General features: G+C 46.6%; 1 protein-coding gene across 1 annotated transcript in view; it reads right to left on the bottom strand.

Moving 5' to 3' along the window:
- The window catches only part of LOC128701885 (putative adhesion G protein-coupled receptor E4P), a 245,023-nt gene that overhangs the window by 136,532 nt on the left and 85,006 nt on the right, over positions 1-23,485 (bottom strand). The window lies entirely within an intron of this gene.

Genomic DNA, 23,485 nt, shown 5'->3' with positions numbered 1-23,485 from the left:
GTGGGGAAGACTGTGTTACTAGCTTGTTACACTGTGGGGAAGACTGTGTTACTGACTTGTTACACTGTTGGGAAGACTGTGTTACTGGCTTGTTACACTGTGAGCAAGACTGTGTTACTGGCTTGTTACACTGTGGGGAAGACTGTGTTACTGGCTTGTTACACTGTGGGGAAGACTGTGTTACTGGTTTGTTACACTGTGGGGAAGACTGTGTTACTGGCTTGTTACACTGCGAGAAGACTGTGTTACTGGCTTGTTACACTGTGGGGAAGACTGTGTTACTGGCTTGTTACACTGGGGAAGACTGTGTTACTGGCTTGTTACACTGTGGTGAAGACTGTGTTACTGGCTTGTTACACAGTGGGGAAGACTGTGTTACTGGCTTGTTACACTGTGGGGAAGACTGTGTTACTGGCTTGTTACACTGTTGTGGAGAATGTGTTACTGGCTTGTTACACTGTGGAGAAGACTGTGTTACTGGCTTGTTACACTGTGGGGAAAACTGTGTTACTGGCTTGTTACACAGTGGGGAAGACTGTGTTACTGGTTTGTTACACTGTGGGGAAGACTGTGTTACTGGCTTGTTACACTGTGGGGAAGACTGTGTTACTGGCTTGTTACACTGTGGTGAAGACTGTGTTACTGGCTTGTTACACTGTGGTGAAGACTGTGTTACTGGCTTGCTACACTGTGGCGAAGACTGTGTTACTGGCTTGTTACACTGTGGGGAAGATTGTGTTACTGGCTTGTTACACTGTGGGAAAGACTGTGTTACTGGCTTGTTACACTGTGGGGAAGACTGTGTTACTGGCTTGTTACACTGTGGGGAAGACTGTGTTACTGGCTTGTTACACTGTGGTGAAGACTGTGTTACTGGCTTGTTACACTGTGGTGAAGACTGTGCTACTGGCTTGTTACACTGTGGTGAAGACTGTGTTACTGGCTTGTTACACTGTGGGGAAGACTGTGTTACTGGCTTGTTACACTGTGGTGAAGACTGTGTTACTGGCTTGTTACACTGTGGGTAAGATTGTGTTACTGGCTAGTTACACTGTGGGGACGACTGTGTTACTTGCTTGTTACACTGTGGTGAAGACTGTGTAACTGGCTTGTTACATTGTGGGGAAGACTGTGTTACTGGTGTGTTACACTGTGGGGAAGACTGTGTTACTGGCTTGTTACACTGTAGGGAAGACTGTGTTGCTGGCTTGTTACACTGGGGAAGACTGTGTTACTGGCTTGTTATACTGTGGGGAAGACTGTGTTACTGGCTTGTTACACTGTGGGGAAGACTGTGTTACTGGCTTGTTACACTGTGGTGAAGACTGTGTTACTGGCTTGTTACACTGTTGTGAAGACTGTGTTACTGGCTTGTTACACTGTGGGGAAGACTGTGTTACTGGCTTGTTACACTGTGGGGAAGACTGTGTTGCTGGCTTGTTACACTGGGGAAGACTGTGTTACTGGCTTGTTACACTGTGGTGAAGACTGTGCTACTGGCTTGTTACACTGTGGTGAAGACTGTGTTACTGGCTTGTTACACTGTGGGGAAGACTGTGTTACTGGCTTGTTACACTGTGGTGAAGACTGTGTTACTGGCTTGTTACACTGTGGGTAAGACTGTGTTACTGGCTAGTTACACTGTGGGGACGACTGTGTTACTGGCTTGTTACACTGTGGTGAAGACTGTGTAACTGGCTTGTTACACTGTGGGGAAGACTGTGTTACTGGTGTGTTACACTGTGGGGAAGACTGTGTTACTGGCTTGTTACACTGTGGTGAAGACTGTGTTACTGGGTTGTTACACAGTGGGGAAGACTGTGTTACTGGCTTGTTATACTGTGGGGAAGACTGTGTTACTGGCTTGTTACACTGTGGGGAAGACTGTGTTACTGGCTTGTTACACTGTGGTGAAGACTGTGTTACTGGCTTGTTACACTGTTGTGAAGACTGTGTTACTGGCTTGTTACACTGTGGGGAAGACTGTGTTACTGGCTTGTTACACTGTGGGGAAGACTGTGTTGCTGGCTTGTTACACTGGGGAAGACTGTGTTACTGGCTTGTTACACTGTGGTGAAGACTGTGATACTGGCTTGTTACACTGTGGGGAAGACTGTGTTACTGGCTTGTTACACTGTGGGGAAGACTGTGTTACTGGCTTGTTACACTGTGGGGTAAACTGTGTTACTGGCTTGTTACACTGTGGGGAAGACTGTGTTACTGGTTTGTTACACTGTGGGGAAGACTGTGTTACTGGCTTGTTACACTGTGGGGAAGACTGTGTTACTGGCTTGTTACACAGTGGTGAAGACTGTGTTACTGGCTTGTTACACTGTGGTGAAGACTGTGTTACTGGCTTGTTACACTGTGGCGAAGACTGTGTTACTGGCTTGTTACACTGTGGGGAAGATTGTGTTACTGGCTTGTTACACTGTGGGAAAGACTGTGTTACTGGCTTGTTACACTGTGGGGAAGACTGTGTTACTGGCTTGTTACACTGTGGGGAAGACTGTGTTACTGGCTTGTTACACTGTGGTGAAGACTGTGTTACTGGCTTGTTACACTGTGGTGAAGACTGTGTTACTGGCTTGTTACACTGTGGTGAAGACTGTGTTACTGGCTTGTTACACTGTGGGGAAGACTGTGTTACTGGCTTGTTACACTGTGGTGAAGACTGTGTTACTGGCTTGTTACACTGTGGGTAAGACTGTGTTACTGGCTAGTTACACTGTGGGGAAGACTGTGTTACTGGCTTGTTACACTGTGGTGAAGACTGTGAAACTGGCTTGTTACACTGTGGGGAAGACTGTGTTACTGGCTTGTTACACTGTGGGGAAGACTGTGTTACTGGGTTGTTACACTGTGGGGAAGACTGTGTTACTGACTTGTTACACTGTGGGGAAGACTGTGTTCCTGGCTTGTTACACTGTGAGGAAGACTGTGTTACTGGCTAGTTACACAGTGGGAAAGACTGTGTTACTGGCTTGTTACACTGTGGGGAAGACTGTGTTACTGGCTTGTTACACTGTGGGGAAGACTGTGTTACTGGCTTGTTACACTGTGGTGAAGACTGTGTTACTGGCTTGTTACACTGTTGTGAAGACTGTGTTACTGGCTTGTTACACTGTGGGGAAGACTGTGTTACTGGCTTGTTACACTGTGGGGAAGACTGTGTTACTGGCTTGTTACACTGGGGAAGACTGTGTTACTGGCTTGTTACACTGTGGGGAAGACTGTGTTACTGGCTTGTTACACTGGGGAAGACTGTGTTACTGGCTTGTTACACTGTGGTGAAGACTGTGTTACTGGCTTGTTACACAGTGGGGAAGACTGTGTTACTGGCTTGTTACACTGTTGTGGAGAATGTGTTACTGGCTTGTTACACTGTGGAGAAGACTGTGTTACTGGCTTGTTACACTGTGGGGAAAACTGTGTTACTGGCTTGTTACACTGTGTGGAAGACTGTGTTACTGGTTTGTTACACTGTGGGGAAGACTGTGTTACTGGCTTGTTACACTGTGGGGAAGACTGGGTTACTGGCTTGTTACACTGTGGTGAAGACTGTGTTACTGGCTTGTTACACTGTGGTGAAGACTGTGTTACTGGCTTGTTACACTGTGGCGAAGACTGTGTTACTGGCTTGTTACACTGTGGGGAAGACTGTGTTACTGGCTTGTTACACTGTGGGGAAGACTGTGTTACTGGCTTGTTACACTGTGGGAAAGACTGTGTTACTGGCTTGTTACACTGTGGGGAAGACTGTGTTACTGGCTTGTTACACTGTGGGGAAGACTGTGTTACTGGCTTGTTACACTCTGGTGAAGACTGTGTTTCAAACTTGTTACACTGTGGTGAAGACTGTGTTACTGGCTTGTTACACTGTGGTGAAGACTGTGTTACTGGCTTGTTACACTGTGGTGAAGACTGTGTTACTGGCTTGTTACACTGCGGTGAAGACTGTGTTACTGGCTTGTTACACTGTGGCGAAGACTGTGTTACTGGCTTGTTACACTGTGGGGAAGACTGTGTTACTGGCTTGTTACTCTGTGGGGAAGACTGTGTTACTGGCTTGTTACACTGTGGGAAAGACTGTGTTACTGGCTTGTTACACAGTGGGGAAGACTGTGTTACTGGCTTGTTACACCGTGGGGAAGACTGTGTTACTGGCTTGTTACACTGTGGTGAAGACTGTGTTACTGGCTTGTTACACTGTGGTGAAGACTGTGTTACTGGCTTTTTACACTCACCTATTTGTACTCACCTATTTGTGGTTGCAGGGGTCGAGTCATAGCTCCTGGCCCCGCCTCTTCACTGATTGCTACTAGGTCCTCTCTCTCCCTGCTCCATGAGCTTTATCATACCTCGCCTTAAAACTATGTATGGTTCCCGCCTCCACTACTTCACTTTCTAGACTATTCCACGACTTGACTACTCTATGACTGAAGAAATACTGCTTAAAATCCCTTTGATTCATCTGAGTCTTCAACTTCCAATTGTGACCTCTTGTGTATGTGTCCCATCTCTGGAACATCCTGTCTTTGTCCACCGTGTCTATTCTGCGCAGTATTTTATATGTCGTTATCATGTCTCCCCTGACCCTCCTGGCCTCCAGTGTCGTCAGGCCGATTTCCCTCAACCTTTCTTCGTACGACAATCCCCGTAGCTCTGGGACTAGTCTTGTTGCAAACCTTTGCACTTTCTCTAATTTCTTAACGTGCTTGACTAGGTGTGGATTCCAAACTGGTTCTGCATACTCCAGTATGGGCCTGACGTAAATGGTATACAGTGGAAGACTGTGTTACTGGCTTGTTACACTGTGGGGAAGACTGTGTTACTGGCTTGTTTCACTGTGGTGAAGACTGTGTTACTGGCTTGTTACACTGTGGTGAAGACTGTGTTACTGGCTTGTTACACTGTGGTGAAGACTGTGTTACTGGCTTGTTACACTGTGGTGAAGACTGTGTTACTGGCTTGTTACACTGTGGGGAAGACTGTGTTACTGGCTTGTTACACTGTGGTGAAGACTGTGTTACTGGCTTGTTACACTGTGGGGAAGACTGTGTTACTGGGTAGTTACACTGTGGGGAAGACTGTGTTACTGGCTTGTTACACTGTGGGGAAGACTGTGTTACTGGCTAGTTACACTGTGGGGAAGACTGTGTTACTGGCTTGTTACACTGTGGGGAAGACTGTGTTACTGGCTTGTTACACTGTGGGGAAGACTGTGTTACTGGCTTGTTACACTGTGGGGAAGACTGTGTTACTGGCTTGTTACACTGTGGTGAAGACTGTGTTACTGGCTTGTTACACTGTAGTGAAGATTGTGTTACTGGCTTGTTACACTGTGGGGAAGACTGTGTTACTGGCTTGTTACACTGTGGTGAAGACTGTGTTACTGGCTTGTTACACTGTGGTGAAGACTGTGTTACTGGCTTGCTACACTGTGGCGAAGACTGTGTTACTGGCTTGTTACACTGTGGGGAAGATTGTGTTACTGGCTTGTTACACTGTGGGAAAGACTATGTTACTGGCTTGTTACACTGTGGGTAAGACTGTGTTACTGGCTAGTTACACTGTGGGGAAGACTGTTACTGGCTTGTTACACTGTGGTGAAGACTGTGTAACTGGCTTGTTACACTGTGGGGTAGACTGTGTTACTGGCTTGTTACACTGTGGGGAAGACTGTGTTACTGGCTTGTTACACTGTGGTGAAGACTGTGTTACTGGCTTGTTACACTGTGGGGAAGACTGTGTTACTGACTTGTTAGACTGTGGGGAAGACTGTGTTACTGGTTTGTTACACTGTGAGGAAGACTGGGTTACTGGCTTGTTACACTGTTGTGAAGACTGTGTTACTGGCTTGTTACACTGTGGGGAAGACTGTGTTACTGGCTTGTTACACTGTGGGGAAGACTGTGTTACTGGCTTGTTACACTGTGGTGAAGACTGTGTTACTGACACTGTTGTGAAGACTGTGTTACTGGCTTGTTACACTGTGTGTTACTGGCTTGTTACACTGTGGGGAAGACTGTGTTACTGGCTTGTTACACTGGGGAAGACTGTGTTACTGGCTTGTTACACTGTTGTGAAGAATGTGTTACTGGCTTGTTACACTGTTGGGAAGACTGTGTTGCTGGCTTGTTACACTGTGGGGAAAACTGTAGGTGTTACACTGTGGGGAAGACTGTGTTACTGGCTTGTTACACTGTAGGGAAGACTGTGTTGCTGGCTTGTTACACTGGGGAAGACTGTGTTACTGGCTTGTTACACTGTGGTGAAGACTGTGTTACTGGCTTGTTAAACTGTGGTGAAGACTGTGTTACTGGCTTGTTACACTGAGGGGAAGACTGTGTTACTGGCTTGTTACACTGTGGGGAAGACTGTGTTACTGGCTTGTTACACTATGGGGAAAACTGTGTTACTGGCTTGTTACACTGTGGGGAAGACTGTGTTATTGGTTTGTTACACTGTGGGGAAGACTGTGTTACTGGCTTGTTACACTGTGGGGAAGACTGAGTTACTGGCTTGTTACACAGTGGTGAAGACTGTGTTACTTGCTTGTTACACTGTGGTGAAGACTGTGTTACTGGCTTGTTACACTGTGGAGAAGACTGTGTTACTGGCTTGTTACACTGTGGGGAAGATTGTGTTACTGGCTTGTTACACTGTGGGAAAGACTGTGTTACTGGCTTGTTACACTGTGGGGAAGACTGTGTTACTGGCTTGTTACAATGTGGGGAAGACTGTGTTACTGGCTTGTTACACTGTGGTGAAGACTGTGTTACTGACTTGTTACACTGTGGTGAAGACTGTGTTACTGGCTTGTTACACTGTGGTGAAGACTGTTTCTGGCTTGTTACACTGTGGTGAAGACTGTGTTACTGGCTTGTAACACTGTGGGGAAGACTGTGTTACTGGCTTGTTACACTGTGGTGAAGACTGTGTTACTGGCTTGTTACACTGTGGGGAATACTGTGTTACTGGCTAGTTACACTGTGAGGAAGACTGTGTTACTGGCTTGTTACACTGTGGGGAAGACTGTGTTACTGGCTAGTTACACTGTGGGGAAGACTGTGTTACTGGCTTGTTACACTGTGGGGAAGACTGTGTTACTGGCTTGTTACACTGTGGGGAAGACTGTGTTACTGGCTTGTTACACTGTGGGGAAGACTGTGTTACTGGCTTGTTACACTGTGGTGAAGACTGTGTTCCTGGCTTGTTACACTGTGGGGAAGACTGTGTTACTGGCTTGTTACATTGTGGGGAAGACTGTGTTACTGGCTTGTTACACTGTGGTGAAGACTGTGTTACTGGCTTGTTACACTGTGGTGAAGACTGTGTTACTGGCTTGTTACACTGTGGGGAAGACTGTGTTACTGGCTTGTTACACTGTGGTGAAGACTGTGTTACTGACTTGTTACACTGTGGTGAAGACTGTGTTACTGGCTTGTTACACGGTGGTGAAGACTGTGTTACTGGCTTGTTACACTGTGGGGAAGACTGTGTTACTGGCTTGTTACACTGTGGTGAAGACTGTGTTACTGGCTTGTTACACTGTGGTGAAGACTGTGTTACTGGCTTGTTACACTGTGGGGAAGACTGTGTTACTGGCTTGTTACACTGTGGGGAAGACTGTGTTACTGGCTTGTTACACTGTGGGGAAGACTGTGTTACTGGCTTGTTACACTGTGGGGAAGACTGTGTTACTGGCTTGTTACACTGTGGGGAAGACTGTGTTACTGGCTTGTTACACTGTTGTGAAGACTGTGTTACTGGCTTGTTACACTGCGAGAATACTGTGTTACTGGCTTGTTACACTGTGGGGAAGACTGTGTTACTGGCTTGTTACACTGGGGATGACTGTGTTACTGGCTTGTTACACTGTTGTGAAGTGTGTGTTACTGGCTTGTTACACTGTGGGGAAGACTGTGTTGCTGGCTTGTTACACTTTGGGGAAAACTGTGTTACTGGCTTGTTACACTGTGGGGAAGACTGTGTTACTGGTTTGTTACACTGTGGGGATGAGTGTGTTACTGGCTTGTTACACTGTGGGGAAGACTGTGTTACTGGCTTGTTACACTGTGGTGAAGACTGTGTTACTGGCTTGTTACACTGCGGTGAAGACTGTGTTACTGGCTTGTTACACTGTGGCGAAGACTGTGTTACTGGCTTGTTACACTGTGGGGAAGACTGTGTTACTGGCTTGTTACACTGTGGGGAAGACTGTGTTACTGGCTTGTTACACTGTGGGAAAGACTGTGTTACTGGCTTGTTACACTGTGGGGAAGACTGTGTTACTGGCTTGTTACACTGTGGGGAAGACTGTGTTACTGGCTTGTTACACTGTGGTGAAGACTGTGTTACTGGCTTGTTACACTGTGGTGAAGACAGTGATACTGGCTTGTTACACTGTGGTGAAGACTGTGTTACTGGCTTGTTACACTGTGGGGAAGACTGTGTTACTGGCTTGTTACACTGTGGTGAAGACTGTGTTACTGGCTTGTTACACTGTGGTGAAGATAGTGTTACTGGCTTGTTACACTGTGGGGAAGACTGTGTTACTGGCTTGTTACACTGTGGTGAAGACTGTGTTACTGGCTTGTTACACTGTGGTGAAGACTGTGTTACTGGCTTGCTACACTGTGGCGAAGACTGTGTTACTGGCTTATTACACTGTGGGGAAGATTGTGTTACTGGCTTGTTACACTGTGGGAAAGACTGTGTTACTGGCTTGTTACACTGTGGTGAAGGCTGTGTTACTGGCTTGTTACACTGTGGGGAAGACTGTGTTACTGGCTTGTTACACTGTGGTGAAGACTGTGTAACTGGCTTGTTACACTGTGGGTAAGACTGTGATTCTGGCTAGTTACACTGTGGGGAAGACTGTTACTGGCTTGTTACACTGTGGTGAAGACTGTGTAACTGGCTTGTTACACTGTGGGGTAGACTGTGTTACTGGCTTGTTACACTGTGGGGAAGACTGTGTTACTGGCTTGTTACACTGTGGTGAAGACTGTGTTACTGGCTTGTTACACTGTGGGGAAGACTGTGTTACTGGCTTGTTACACTGTGGGGAAGACTGTGTTACTGGCTTGTTACACTGTGGGGAAGACTGGGTTACTGGCTTGTTACACTGTTGTGAAGACTGTGTTACTGGCTTGTTACACTGTGGGGAAGACTGTGTTACTGGCTTGTTACACTGTGGGGAAGACTGTGTTACTGGCTTGTTACACTGTGGTGAAGACTGTGTTACTGGCTTGTTACACTGTTGTGAAGACTGTGTTACTGGCTTGTAACACTGTGGGGAAGACTGTGTTACTGGCTTGTTACACTGTGGTGAAGACTGTGTTACTGGCTTGTTACACTGTGGGGAATACTGTGTTACTGGCTAGTTACACTGTGAGGAAGACTGTGTTACTGGCTTGTTACACTGTGGGGAAGACTGTGTTACTGGCTAGTTACACTGTGGGGAAGACTGTGTTTCTGGCTTGTTACACTGTGGGGAAGACTGTGTTACTGGCTTGTAACACTGTGGTGAAGACTGTGTAACTGGCTTGTTACACTGTGGGGAAGACTGTGTTACTGGCTTGTAACACTGTGGTGAAGACTGTGTTCCTGGCTTGTTACACTGTGGGGAAGACTGTGTTACTGGCTTGTTACATTGTGGGGAAGACTGTGTTACTGGCTTGTTACACTGTGGTGAAGACTGTGTTACTGGCTTGTTACACTGTTGTGAAGACTGTGTTACTGGCTTGTTCCACTGTGGTGAAGACTGTGTTACTGGCTTGTTACACTGTCGTGAAAACTGTGTTACTGGCTTGTTACACTGTTGTGAAGACTGTGTTACTGGCTTGTTACACTGTGGTGAAGACTGTGTTACTGGCTTGTTACACTGTGGGGAAGACTGTTACTGGCTTGTTACACTGTTGTGAAGACTGTGTTACTGGCTTGTTACACTGTGGTGAAAACTGTGTTATTGGTTTGTTACACTGTGGGGAAGACTGTGTTACTGGCTTGTTACACTGTGGCGAAGACTGTGTTACTGGCTTGTTACACTGTGGGGAAGACTGTGTTACTGGCTTGTTACACTGTGGGGAAGACTGTGTTACTGGCTTGTTACACTGTGGGGAAGACTGTGTTACTGGCTTGTTACACTGTTGTGAAGACTGTGTTACTGGCTTGTTACACTGCGAGAATACTGTGTTACTGGCTTGTTACACTGTGGGGAAGACTGTGTTACTGGCTTGTTACACTGGGGAAGACTGTGTTACTGGCTTGTTACACTGTTGTGAAGAGTGTGTTACTGGCTTGTTACACTGTGGGGAAGACTGTGTTGCTGGCTTGTTACACTGTGGGGAAGACTGTGTTACTGGTTTGTTACACTGTGGGGATGAGTGTGTTACTGGCTTGTTACACTGTGGGGAAGACTGTGTTACTGGCTTGTTACACTGTGGTGAAGACTGTGTTACTGGCTTGTTACATAGTGGTGAAGACTGTGTTACTGGCTTGTTACACTGTGGCGAAGACTGTGTTACTGGCCTGTTACACTGTGGGGAAGACTGTGTTACTGGCTTGTTACACTGTGGGGAAGACTGTGTTACTGGCTTGTTACACTGTGGGAAAGACTGTGTTAATGGCTTGTTACACTGTGGGGAAGACTGTGTTACTGGCTTGTTACACTGTGGGGAAGACTGTGTTACTGGCTTGTTACACTGTGGTGAAGACTGTGTTACTGGCTTGTTACACTGTGGTGAAGACTGTGTTACTGGCTTGTTACACTGTGGTGAAGACTGTGTTACTGGCTTGTTACTGTGGTGAAGACTGTGTTACTGGCTTGTTACACTGTGGGAAGACTGTGTTACTGGCTTGTTACACTGTGGTGAAGACTGTGTTACTGGCTTGTTACACTGTGGTGAAGACTGTGTTACTGGCTTGTTACACTGTGGGGAAGACTGTGTTACTGGCTTGTTACACTGTGGTGAAGACTGTGTTACTGGCTTGTTACACTGTGGTGAAGACTGTGTTACTGGCTTGTTACACTGTGGGGAAGACTGTGTTACTGGCTTGTTACACTGTGGGGAAGACTGTGTTACTGGCTTGTTACACTCTGGGAAAGACTGTGTTACTGGCTTGTTACACTGTGGTGAAGACTGTGTTACTGGCTTGTTACACTGTGGGGAAGACTGTGTTACTGGCTTGTTACACTGTGGTGAAGACTGTGTTACTGGCTTGTTACACTGTGGGTAAGACTGTGTTACTGGCTAGTTACACTGTGGGGAAGATTGTGTTACTGGCTTGTTACACTGTGGTGAAGACTGTGTAACTGGCTTGTTACACTGTGGGGAAGACTGTGTTACTGGCTTGTTACACTGTGGGGAAGACTGTGTTACTGGCTTGTTACACTGTGGTGAAGACTGTGTTACTGGCTTGTTACACTGTGGGGAAGACTGTGTTACTGACTTGTTAGACTGTGGGGAAGACTGTGTTACTGGTTTGTTACACTGTGAGGAAGACTGGGTTACTGGCTTGTTACACTGTTGTGAAGACTGTGTTACTGGCTTGTTACACTGTGGGGAAGACTGTGTTACTGGCTTGTTACACTGTGGGGAAGACTGTGTTACTGGCTTGTTACACTGTGGTGAAGACTGTGTTACTGGCTTGTTACACTGTTGTGAAGACTGTGTTACTGGCTTGTTACACTGTGGGAAGACTGTGTTGCTGGCTTGTTACACTGTGGGGAAGACTGTGTTACTGGCTTGTTACACTGTTGTGAAGACTGTGTTACTGGCTTGTTAGACTGTGGTGAAGACTGTGTTACTGGCTTGTTACACTGTTGGGAAGACTGTGTTGCTGGCTTGTTACACTGTGGGGAAAACTGTGTTACTGGCTTGTTACACTGTGGGGAAGACTGTGTTACTGGTTCGTTACACTGTGGGGAAGACTGTGTTACTGGCTTGTTACACTGAGGGGAAGACTGTGTTACTGGCTTGTTACACTGTGGTGAAGACTGAGTTACTGGCTTATTACACTGTGGTGAAGACTGTGTTACTGGCTTGTTACACTGTGGCGAAGACTGTGTTACTGGCTTGTTACACTGTGGGGAAGACTGTGTTACTGGCTTGTTACACTGTGGGGAAGACTGTGTTACTGGCTTGTTACACTGTGGGAAAGACTGTGTTACTGGCTTGTTACACTGTGGGGAAGACTGTGTTACTGGCTTGTTACACTGTGGGGAAGACTGTGTTACTGGCTTGTTACACTGTGAGGAAGACTTGGTTACTGGCTTGTTACACTGTTGTGAAGACTGTGTTACTGGCCTGTTATACTGTGGTGAAGACTGTGTTACTGGCTTGTTACACTGTGAAGAAGACTGTGTTACTGGCTAGTTACACTGTGGTGAAGACTGTGTTACTGGCTTGTTACACTGTGGTGAAGACTGTGTAACTGGCTTGTTACACTGTGGGGAAGACTGTGTTACTGGCTTGTTACACTGTGGGGAAGACTGTGTTACTGGCTTGTTACACTGTGGTGAAGACTGTGTTACTGACTTGTTACACTGTGGTGAAGACTGTGTTACTGGCTTGTTACACTGTGGTGAAGACTGTGTTACTGGCTTGTTACACTGTGGTGAAGACTGTGTTACTGGCTTGTAACACTGTGGGGAAGACTGTGTTACTGGCTTGTTACACTGTGGTGAAGACTGTGTTACTGGCTTGTTACACTGTGGGGAATACTGTGTTACTGGCTAGTTACACTGTGAGGAAGACTGTGTTACTGGCTTGTTACACTGTGGGGAAGACTGTGTTACTGGCTAGTTACACTGTGGGGAAGACTGTGTTTCTGGCTTGTTACACTGTGGGGAAGACTGTGTTACTGGCTTGTTACACTGTGGTGAAGACTGTGTAACTGGCTTGTTACACTGTGGGGAAGACTGTGTTACTGGCTTGTAACACTGTGGTGAAGACTGTGTTACTGGCTTGTTACACTGTGGGGAAGACTGTGTTACTGGCTTGTTACACTGTGGGGAAGACTGTGTTACTGGCTTGTTACACTGTGGTGAAGACTGTGTTACTGGCTTGTTACACTGTTGTGAAGACTGTGTTACTGGCTTGTTCCACTGTGGTGAAGACTGTGTTACTGGCTTGTTACACTGTCGTGAAAACTGTGTTACTGGCTTGTTACACTGTTGTGAAGACTGTGTTACTGGCTTGTTACACTGTGGTGAAGACTGTGTTACTGGCTTGTTACACTGTGGGGAAGACTGTTACTGGCTTGTTACACTGTTGTGAAGACTGTGTTACTGGCTTGTTACACTGTGGTGAAGACTGTGTTACTGGTTTGTTACACTGTGGGGAAGACTGTGTTACTGGCTTGTTACACTGTGGCGAAGACTGTGTTACTGGCTTGTTACACTGTGGGGAAGACTGTGTTACTGGCTTGTTACACTGTGGGGAAGACTGTGTTACTGGCTTGTTACACTGTGGGGAAGACTGTGTTACTGGCTTGTTACACTGTGGTGAAGACTGTGTTACTGGCTTGTTACACTGTGGAGAAGACTGTGTTACTGGCTTGTTACACTGTGGGGAAGACTGTGTTACTGGATTGTTACACTGTGGGTAAGACTGTGTTACTGGCTTGTTACACTGTGGTGAAGACTGTGTTACTGGCTTGTTACACTGTGGGGAAGACTGTGTTACTGGCTTGTTACACTGTGGGGAAGACTGTGTTACTGGCTTGTTACACTGTGGGGAAGACTGTGTTACTGGCTTGTTACACTGTGGGGAAGACTGTGTTACTGGCTTGTTACACTGTGGTCAAGACTGTGTTACTGGCTTGTTACATAGTGGTGAAGACTGTGTTACTGGCTTGTTACACTGTGGCGAAGACTGTGTTACTGGCCTGTTACACTGTGAGGAAGACTGTGTTACTGGCTTGTTACACTGTGGGGAAGACTGTGTTACTGGCTTGTTACACTGTGGGAAAGACTGTGTTACTGGCTTGTTACACTGTGGGGAAGACTGTGTTACTGGCTTGTTACACTGTGGGGAAGACTGTGTTACTGGCTTGTTACACTGTGGTGAAGACTGTGTTACTGGCTTGTTACACTGTGGTGAAGACTGTGTTACTGGCTTGTTACACTGTGGTGAAGACTGTGTTACTGGCTTGTTACACTGTGGGGAAGACTGTGTTACTGGCTTGTTACACTGTGGTGAAGACTGTGTTACTGGCTTGTTACACTGTGGGGAAGACTGTGTTACTGGCTTGTTACACTGTGGGGAAGACTGTGTTACTGGCTTGTTACACTGTGGGGAAGACTGTGTTACTGGCTTGTTACACTGTGGGGAAGACTGTGTTACTGGCTTGTTACACTGTGGGGAAGACTGTGTTACTGGCTTGTTACACTGTGGGGAAGACTGTGTTACTGGCTTGTTACACTGTGGGGAAGACTGTGTTACTGGCTTGTTACACTGTGGGGAAGACTGTGTTACTGGCTTGTTACACTGTGGGAAGACTGTGTTACTGGCTAGTTACACTGTGGGGAAGACTGTGTTACTGGCTTGTTACACTGTGGTGAAGACTGTGTTACTGGCTTGTTACACTGTGGGGAAGACTGTGTTACTGGCTTGTTACACTGTGGTGAAGACTGTGTTACTGGCTTGTTACACTGTGGGGAAGACTGTGTTACTGGCTTGTTACACTGTGGGGAAGACTGTGTTACTGGCTTTTTACACTGTGGGGAAGACTGTGTTACTGGCTTGTTACACTGTGGGGAAGACTGTGTTACTGGCCTGTTACACTGTGGTGAAGACTGTGTTACTGGCTTGTCACACTGTGGGAAAGACTGTGTTACTGGCTTGTTACACTCTGGGGAAGACTCTGTTACTGGCTTGTTACACTGCGGGGAAAACTGTGTTACTGGCTTGTTACACTGTGGTGAAGACTGTGTTACTGGCTTGTTACACTGTGGGGAAGACTGTGTTACTGGCTTGTTACACTGTGGGGAAGACTGTGTTACTGGCTTGTTACACTGTGGGGAAGACTGTGTTACTGGCTTGTTACACTGTGGGGAAGACTGTGTTTCTGGCTTGTTACACTGTGGTGAAGACTGTGTTACTGGCTTGTTACACTGTGGGGAAGACTGTGTTACTGGCTTGTTACACTGTGGGGAAGACTGTGTTACTGGTTTGTTACACTGCGGGGAAGACTGTGTTACTGGCTTGTTACACTGTGGGGAAGACTGTGTTACTGGCTTGTTACACTGTGGGAAGACTGTGTTTTGTTACAGTGTGGGGAAGACTGTGTTACTGGCTTGTTACACTGTGGGGAAGACTGTGTTACTGGCTTGTTACACTGTGGGGAAGACTGTGTTACTGGCTTGTTACACTGTGTTGAAGATTGTGTTACTGGCTTGTTACACTGTGCTGAAGACTGTGTTACTGGCTTGTTACACTGTGGGTAAGACTGTGTTACTGGCTTGTTACACTGTGGTGAAGACTGTGTTACTGGCTTGTTACACTGTGGTGAAGACAGTGATACTGGCTTGTTACACTGTGGTGAAGACTGTGTTACTGGCTTGTTACACTGTGGGGAAGACTGTGTTACTGGCTTGTTACACTGTGGTGAAGACTGTGTTACTGGCTTGTTACACTGTGAAGAAGACTGTGTTACTGGCTAGTTACACTGTGGGGAAGACTGTGTTACTGGCTTGTTACACTGTGGTGAAGACTGTGTAACTGGCTTGTTACACTGTGGGGAAGACTGTGTTACTGGCTTGTTACACTGTGGGGAACACTGTCTTACTGGCTTGTTACACTGTGGTGAAGACTGTGTTACTGGCTTGTTACACTGTGGTGAAGACTGTGTTACTGGCTTGTAACACTGTGGGGAAGACTGTGTTACTGGCTTGTTACACTGTGGTGAAGACTGTGTTACTGGCTTGTTACACTGTGGGGAATACTGTGTTACTGGCTAGTGACACTGTGAGGGAGACTGTGTTACTGGCTTGTTAAACTGTGGGGAAGACTGTGTTACTGGCTAGTTACACTGTGGGGAAGACTGTGTTTCTGGCTTGTTTCACTGTGGGGAAGACTGTGTTACTGGCTTGTAACACTGTGGGGAAGACTGTGTTACTGGCTCTGGCTTGTTACACTGTGGTGAAGACTGTGTAACTGGCTTGTTACACTGTGGGGAAGACTGTGTTACTGGCTTGTAACACTGTGGTGAAGTCTGTGTTACTGGCTTGTTACACTGTGGGGAAGACTGTGTTACTGGCTTGTTACACTGTGGCGAAGACTGTGTTACTGGCTTGTTACACTGTGGTGAAGACTGTGTTACAGGTTTGTTACACTGTTGTGAAGACTGTGTTACTGGCTTGTTCCACTGTTGTGAAGACTGTGTTACTGGCTTGTTACACTGTGGTGAAAACTGTGTTACTGGCTTGTTACACTGTTGTGAAGACTGTGTTACTGGCTTGTTGCACTGGGGTGAAGACTGTGTTACTGGCTTGTTACACTGTGGGGAAGACTGTTACTGGCTTGTTACACTGTTGTGAAGACTGTGTTACTGGCTTGTTACACTGTGGTGAGGACTGTGTTTCTGGTTTGTTACACTGTGGGGAAGACTGTGTTACTGGCTTGTTACACTGTGGCGAAGACTGTGTTACTGGCTTGTTACACTGTGGGGAAGACTGTGTTACTGGCTTGTTACTCTGTGGGGAAGACTGTGTTACTGGCTTGTTACACTGTGGTGAAGACTGTGTTACTGGCTTGTTACACTGTGGCGAAGACTGTGTTACTGGCTTGTTACACTGTGGTGAAGACTGTGTTACAGGTTTGTTACACTGTTGTGAAGACTGTGTTACTGGCTTGTTCCACTGTTGTGAAGACTGTGTTACTGGCTTGTTACACTGTGGTGAAAACTGTGTTACTGGCTTGTTACACTGTTGTGAAGACTGTGTTACTGGCTTGTTGCACTGTGGTGAAGACTGTGTTACTGGCTTGTTACACTGTGGGGAAGACTGTTACTGGCTTGTTACACTGTTGTGAAGACTGTGTTACTGGCTTGTTACACTGTGGTGAGGACTGTGTTACTGGTTTGTTACACTGTGGGGAAGACTGTGTTACTGGCTTGTTACACTGTGGCGAAGACTGTGTTACTGGCTTGTTACACTGTGGGGAAGACTGTGTTACTGGCTTGTTACACTGTGGGGAAGACTGTGTTACTGGCTTGTTACACTGTGGTGAAGACTGTGTTACTGGCTTGTTACACTGTTGTGAAGACTGTGTTACTGGCTTGTTGCACTGCGAGAAGACTGTGTTACTGGCTTGTTACACTGTGGGGAAGACTGTGTTACTGGCTTGTTACACTGGGGAAGACTGTGTTACTGGCTTGTTACACTGTTGTGAAGAATGTGTTACTGGCTTGTTACACTGTTGGGAAGACTGTGTTGCTGGCTTGTTACACTGTGGGGAAAACTGTGTTACTGGCTTGTTACACTGTGGGGAAGACTGTGTTACTGGTTTGTTACACTGTGGGGATGACTGTGTTACTGGCTAGTTACACTGTGGGGAAGACTGTGTTACTGGCTTGTTACACTGTGGTGAAGACTGTGTTAATGGCTTGTTACATTGTGGTGAAGACTGTGTTACTGGCTTGTTACACTGTGGCGAAGACTGTGTTACTGGCTTGTTACACTATGGGGAAGACTGTGTAACTGGCTTGTTACACTGTTGGGAAGACTGTGTTACTGGCTTGTTACACTGTGGGAAAGACTGTGTTACTGGCTTGTTACACTGTGGGGAAGACTGTGTTACTGGCTTGTTACACTGTGGGGAAGACTGTGTTACTGGCTTGTTACACTGTGGTGAAGACTGTGTTACTGGCTTGTTACACTGTGGTGAAGACAGTGATACTGGCTTGTTACACTGTGGTGAAGACTGTGTTACTGGCTTGTTACACTGTGGGGAAGACTGTGTTACTGGCTTGTTACACTGTGGTGAAGACTGTGTTACTGGCTTGTTACACTGTGAAGAAGACTGTGTTACTGGCTAGTTACACTTTGGGGAAGACTGTGTTACTGGCTTGTTACACTGTGGTGAAGACTGTGTAACTGGCTTGTTACACTGTGGGGAAGACTGTGTTACTGGCTTGTTACACTGTGGGGAAGACTGTGTTACTGGCTTGTTACACTGTGGTGAAGACTGTGTTACTGGCTTGTTACACTGTTGTGAAGACTGTGTTACTGGCTTGTTGCACTGCGAGAAGACTGTGTTACTGGCTTGTTACACTGTGGGGAAGACTGTGTTACTGGCTTGTTACACTGTGGGGAATACTGTGTTACTGGCTAGTTACACTGTGAGGAAGACTGTGTTACTGGCTTGTTACACTGTGGGGAAGACTGTGTTACTGGCTAGTTACACTGTGGGGAAGACTGTGTTTCTGGCTTGTTACACTGTGGGGAAGACTGTGTTACTGGCTTGTAACACTGTGGGGAAGACTGTGTTACTGGCTTGTTACACTGTGGTGAAGGCTGTGTAACTGGCTTGTTACACTGTGGGGAAGACTGTGTTACTGGCTTGTAACACTGTGGTGAAGACTGTGTTACTGGCTTGTTACACTGTGGGGAAGACTGTGTTACTGGCTTGTTACACTGTGGGGAAGACTGTGTTACTGGCTTGTTACACCGTGGTGAAGACTGTGTTACTGGCTTGTTACACTGTTGTGAAGACTGTGTTACTGGCTTGTTCCACTGTGGTGAAGACTGTGTTACTGGCTTGTTACACTGTGGTGAAAACTGTGTTACTGCTGCTTGTTACACTGTTGTGAAGATTGTTACTGGCTTGTTACACTGTGGTGAAGACTGTGTTACTGGTTTGTTACACTGTGGGGAAGACTGTGTTACTGGCTTTTTACACTGTGCGGAAGACTGTGTTACTGGCTTGTTACACTGTTGTGAAGACTGTGTTACTGGCTTGTTACACTGTGGGGAAGACTGTGTTACTGGCTTGTTACACTGTGGGGAAGACTGTGTTACTGGCTTGTTGCACTGTTGTGAAGACTGTGTTACTGGCTTGTTACACTGTGGGGAAGACTGTGTTACTGGCTTGTTACACTGTGGTGAAGACTGTGTTACTGGCTTGTTACACTGTTGTGAAGACTGTGTTACTGGCTTGTTACACTGTGGTGAAGACTGTGTTACTGGCTTGTTACACTGTGGGGAAGATTGTGTTACTGGCTTGTTACACTGTGGTGAAGACTGTGTTACTGGCTTGTTACACTGTGGGGAAGACTGTGTTACTGGCTTGTTACACTGTGAGGAAGACTGTGTTACTGGCTTGTTACACTGTGGGGAAGACTGTGTTACTGGCTTGTTACACTGTGGGGAAGACTGTGTTACTGGCCTGTTACACTGTGGTGAAGACTGTGTTACTGGCTTGTCACACTGTGGGAAAGACTGTGTTACTGGCTTGTTACACTGTGGGGAAGACTCTGTTACTGGCTTGTTACACTGCGGGGAAGACTGTGTTACTGGCTTGTTACACTGTGGTGAAGACTGTGTTACTGGCTTGTTACACTGTGGGGAAGACTGTGTTACTGGCTTGTTACACTTTGGGGAAGACTGTGTTACTGGCTTGTTACACTGTGGGGAAGACTGTGTTACTGGCTTGTTACACTGTGGGGAAGACTGTGTTTCTGGCTTGTTACACTGTGGTGAAGACTGTGTTACTGGCTTGTTACACTGTGGGGAAGACTGTGTTACTGGCTTGTTACACTGTGGGGAAGACTGTGTTACTGGTTTGTTACACTGCGGGGAAGACTGTGTTACTGGCTTGTTACACTGTGGGGAAGACTGTGTTACTGGCTTGTTACACTGTGGGAAGACTGTGTTTTGTTACAGTGTGGGGAAGACTGTGTTACTGGCTTGTTACACTGTGGGGAAGACTGTGTTACTGGCTTGTTACACTGTGGGGAAGACTGTGTTACTGGCTTGTTACACTGTGTTGAAGATTGTGTTACTGGCTTGTTACACTGTGCTGAAGACTGTGTTACTGGCTTGTTACACTGTGGGTAAGACTGTGTTACTGGCTTGTTACACTGTGGTGAAGACTGTGTTACTGGCTTGTTACACTGTGGTGAAGACAGTGATACTGGCTTGTTACACTGTGGTGAAGACTGTGTTACTGGCTTGTTACACTGTGGGGAAGACTGTGTTACTGGCTTGTTACACTGTGGTGAAGACTGTGTTACTGGCTTGTTACACTGTGAAGAAGACTGTGTTACTGGCTAGTTACACTGTGGGGAAGACTGTGTTACTGGCTTGTTACACTGTGGTGAAGACTGTGTAACTGGCTTGTTACACTGTGGGGAAGACTGTGTTACTGGCTTGTTACACTGTGGGGAACACTGTCTTACTGGCTTGTTACACTGTGGTGAAGACTGTGTTACTGGCTTGTTACACTGTGGTGAAGACTGTGTTACTGGCTTGTAACACTGTGGGGAAGACTGTGTTACTGGCTTGTTACACTGTGGTGAAGACTGTGTTACTGGCTTGTTACACTGTGGGGAATACTGTGTTACTGGCTAGTGACACTGTGAGGGAGACTGTGTTACTGGCTTGTTAAACTGTGGGGAAGACTGTGTTACTGGCTAGTTACACTGTGGGGAAGACTGTGTTTCTGGCTTGTTTCACTTTGGGGAAGACTGTGTTACTGGCTTGTAACACTGTGGGGAAGACTGTGTTACTGGCTCTGGCTTGTTACACTGTGGTGAAGACTGTGTAACTGGCTTGTTACACTGTGGGGAAGACTGTGTTACTGGCTTGTAACACTGTGGTGAAGTCTGTGTTACTGGCTTGTTACACTGTGGGGAAGACTGTGTTACTGGCTTGTTACACTGTGGCGAAGACTGTGTTACTGGCTTGTTACACTGTGGTGAAGACTGTGTTACAGGTTTGTTACACTGTTGTGAAGACTGTGTTACTGGCTTGTTCCACTGTTGTGAAGACTGTGTTACTGGCTTGTTACACTGTGGTGAAAACTGTGTTACTGGCTTGTTACACTGTTGTGAAGACTGTGTTACTGGCTTGTTGCACTGGGGTGAAGACTGTGTTACTGGCTTGTTACACTGTGGGGAAGACTGTTACTGGCTTGTTACACTGTTGTGAAGACTGTGTTACTGGCTTGTTACACTGTGGTGAGGACTGTGTTACTGGTTTGTTACACTGTGGGGAAGACTGTGTTACTGGCTTGTTACACTGTGGCGAAGACTGTGTTACTGGCTTGTTACACTGTGGGGAAGACTGTGTTACTGGCTTGTTACACTGTGGGGAAGACTGTGTTACTGGCTTGTTACACTGTGGTGAAGACTGTGTTACTGGCTTGTTACACTGTTGTGAAGACTGTGTTACTGGCTTGTTACACTGCGAGAAGAATGTGTTACTGGCTTGTTACACTGTGGGGAAGACTGTGTTACTGGCTTGTTACACTGGGGAAGACTGTGTTACTGGCTTGTTACACTGTTGTGAAGAATGTGTTACTGGCTTGTTACACTGTGGGGAAGACTGTGTTGCTGGCTTGTTAAACTGTGGGGAAAACTGTGTTACTGGCTTGTTACACTGTGGGGAAGACTGTGTTACTGGTTTGTTACACTGTGGGGATGACTGTGTTACTGGCTAGTTACACTGTGGGGAAGACTGTGTTACTGGCTTGTTACACTGTGGTGAAGACTGTGTTAATGGCTTGTTACATTGTGGTGAAGACTGTGTTACTGGCTTGTTACACTGTGGCGAAGACTGTGTTACTGGCTTGTTACACTATGGGGAAGACTGTGTTACTGGCTTGTTACACTGTTGGGAAGACTGTGTTACTGGCTTGTTACACTGTGGGAAAGACTGTGTTACTGGCTTGTTACACTGTGGGGAAGACTGTGTTACTGGCTTGTTACACTGTGGGGAAGACTGTGTTACTGGCTTGTTACACTGTGGTGAAGACTGTGTTACTGGCTTGTTACACTGTGGTGAAGACAGTGATACTGGCTTGTTACACTGTGGTGAAGACTGTGTTACTGGCTTGTTACACTGTGGGGAAGACTGTGTTACTGGCTTGTTACACTGTGGTGAAGACTGTGTTACTGGCTTGTTACACTGTGAAGAAGACTGTGTTACTGGCTAGTTACACTTTGGGGAAGACTGTGTTACTGGCTTGTTACACTGTGGTGAAGACTGTGTAACTGGCTTGTTACACTGTGGGGAAGACTGTGTTACTGGCTTGTTACACTGTGGGGAAGACTGTGTTACTGGCTTGTTACACTGTGGTGAAGACTGTGTTACTGGCTTGTTACACTGTGGTGAAGACTGTGTTACTGGCTTGTTACACTGTGGTGAAGACTGTTTCTGGCTTGTTACACTGTGGTGAAGACTGTGTTACTGGCTTGTAACACTGTGGGGAAGACTGTGTTACTGGCTTGTTACACTGTGGGGAAGACTGTTACTGGCTTGTTACACTGTTGTGAAGACTGTGTTACTGGCTTGTTACACTGTGGTGAAGACTGTGTTACTGGTTTGTTACACTGTGGGGAAGACTGTGTTACTGGCTTGTTATACTGTGGGGAAGACTGTGTTACTGGCTTGTTACACTGTTGTGAAGACTGTGTTACTGGCTTGTTACACTGTGGGGAAGACTGTGTTACCGGCTTGTTACACTGTGGGGAAGACTGTGTTACTGGCTTGTTACACTGTGGGGAAGACTGTGTTACTGGCTTGTTACACTGTGGGGAAGACTGTGTTACTGGCTTGTTACACTGTGGGGAAGACTGTGTTACTGGCTTGTTACTCTGTGGGGAAGACTGTGTTACTGGCTTGTTGCACTGTTGTGAAGACTGTGTTACTGGCTTGTTACACTGTGGGGAAGACTGTGTTACTGGCTTGTTACACTGTGGTGAAGACTGTGTTACTGGCTTGTTACACTGTTGTGAAGACTGTGTTACTGGCTTGTTACACTGTGGGGAAGACTGTGTTACTGGCTTGTTACACTGTGGTGAAGACTGTGTTACTGGCTTGTTACACTGTGGGGAAGACTGTGTTACTGGCTTCTTACACTGTGGGGAAGACTGTGTTACTGGCTTGTTACACTGTGGGGAAAACTGTGTTACTGGCTTGTTACACTGTGGGGAAGACTGTGTTACTGGGCTGTTACACTGTGGTGAAGACTGTGTTACTGGCTTGTTACACTGTGGGGAAGACTGTGTTACTGGGCTGTTACACTGTGGTGAAGACTGTGTTACTGGCTTGTTACACTGTGGGGAAGACTGTGTTACTGGCTTGTTACACTGTGGGGAAGACTGTGTTACTGGCTTGTTACACTGCGGGGAAGACTGTGTTACTGTCTTGTTACACTGTGGTGAAGACTGTGTTACTGGCTTGTTACACTGTGGGGAAGACTGTGTTACTGGCTTGTTACACTGTGGGGAAGACTGTGTTACTGGCTTG

Source organism: Cherax quadricarinatus, chromosome 69 (genome assembly GCF_038502225.1).
Source record: "Cherax quadricarinatus isolate ZL_2023a chromosome 69, ASM3850222v1, whole genome shotgun sequence".
Lineage (NCBI taxonomy): Eukaryota > Metazoa > Arthropoda > Malacostraca > Decapoda > Parastacidae > Cherax > Cherax quadricarinatus.
The sequence above is the reverse complement of the archived record's forward strand: the minus strand, read 5'-3'. Positions and strand labels throughout refer to the sequence as shown.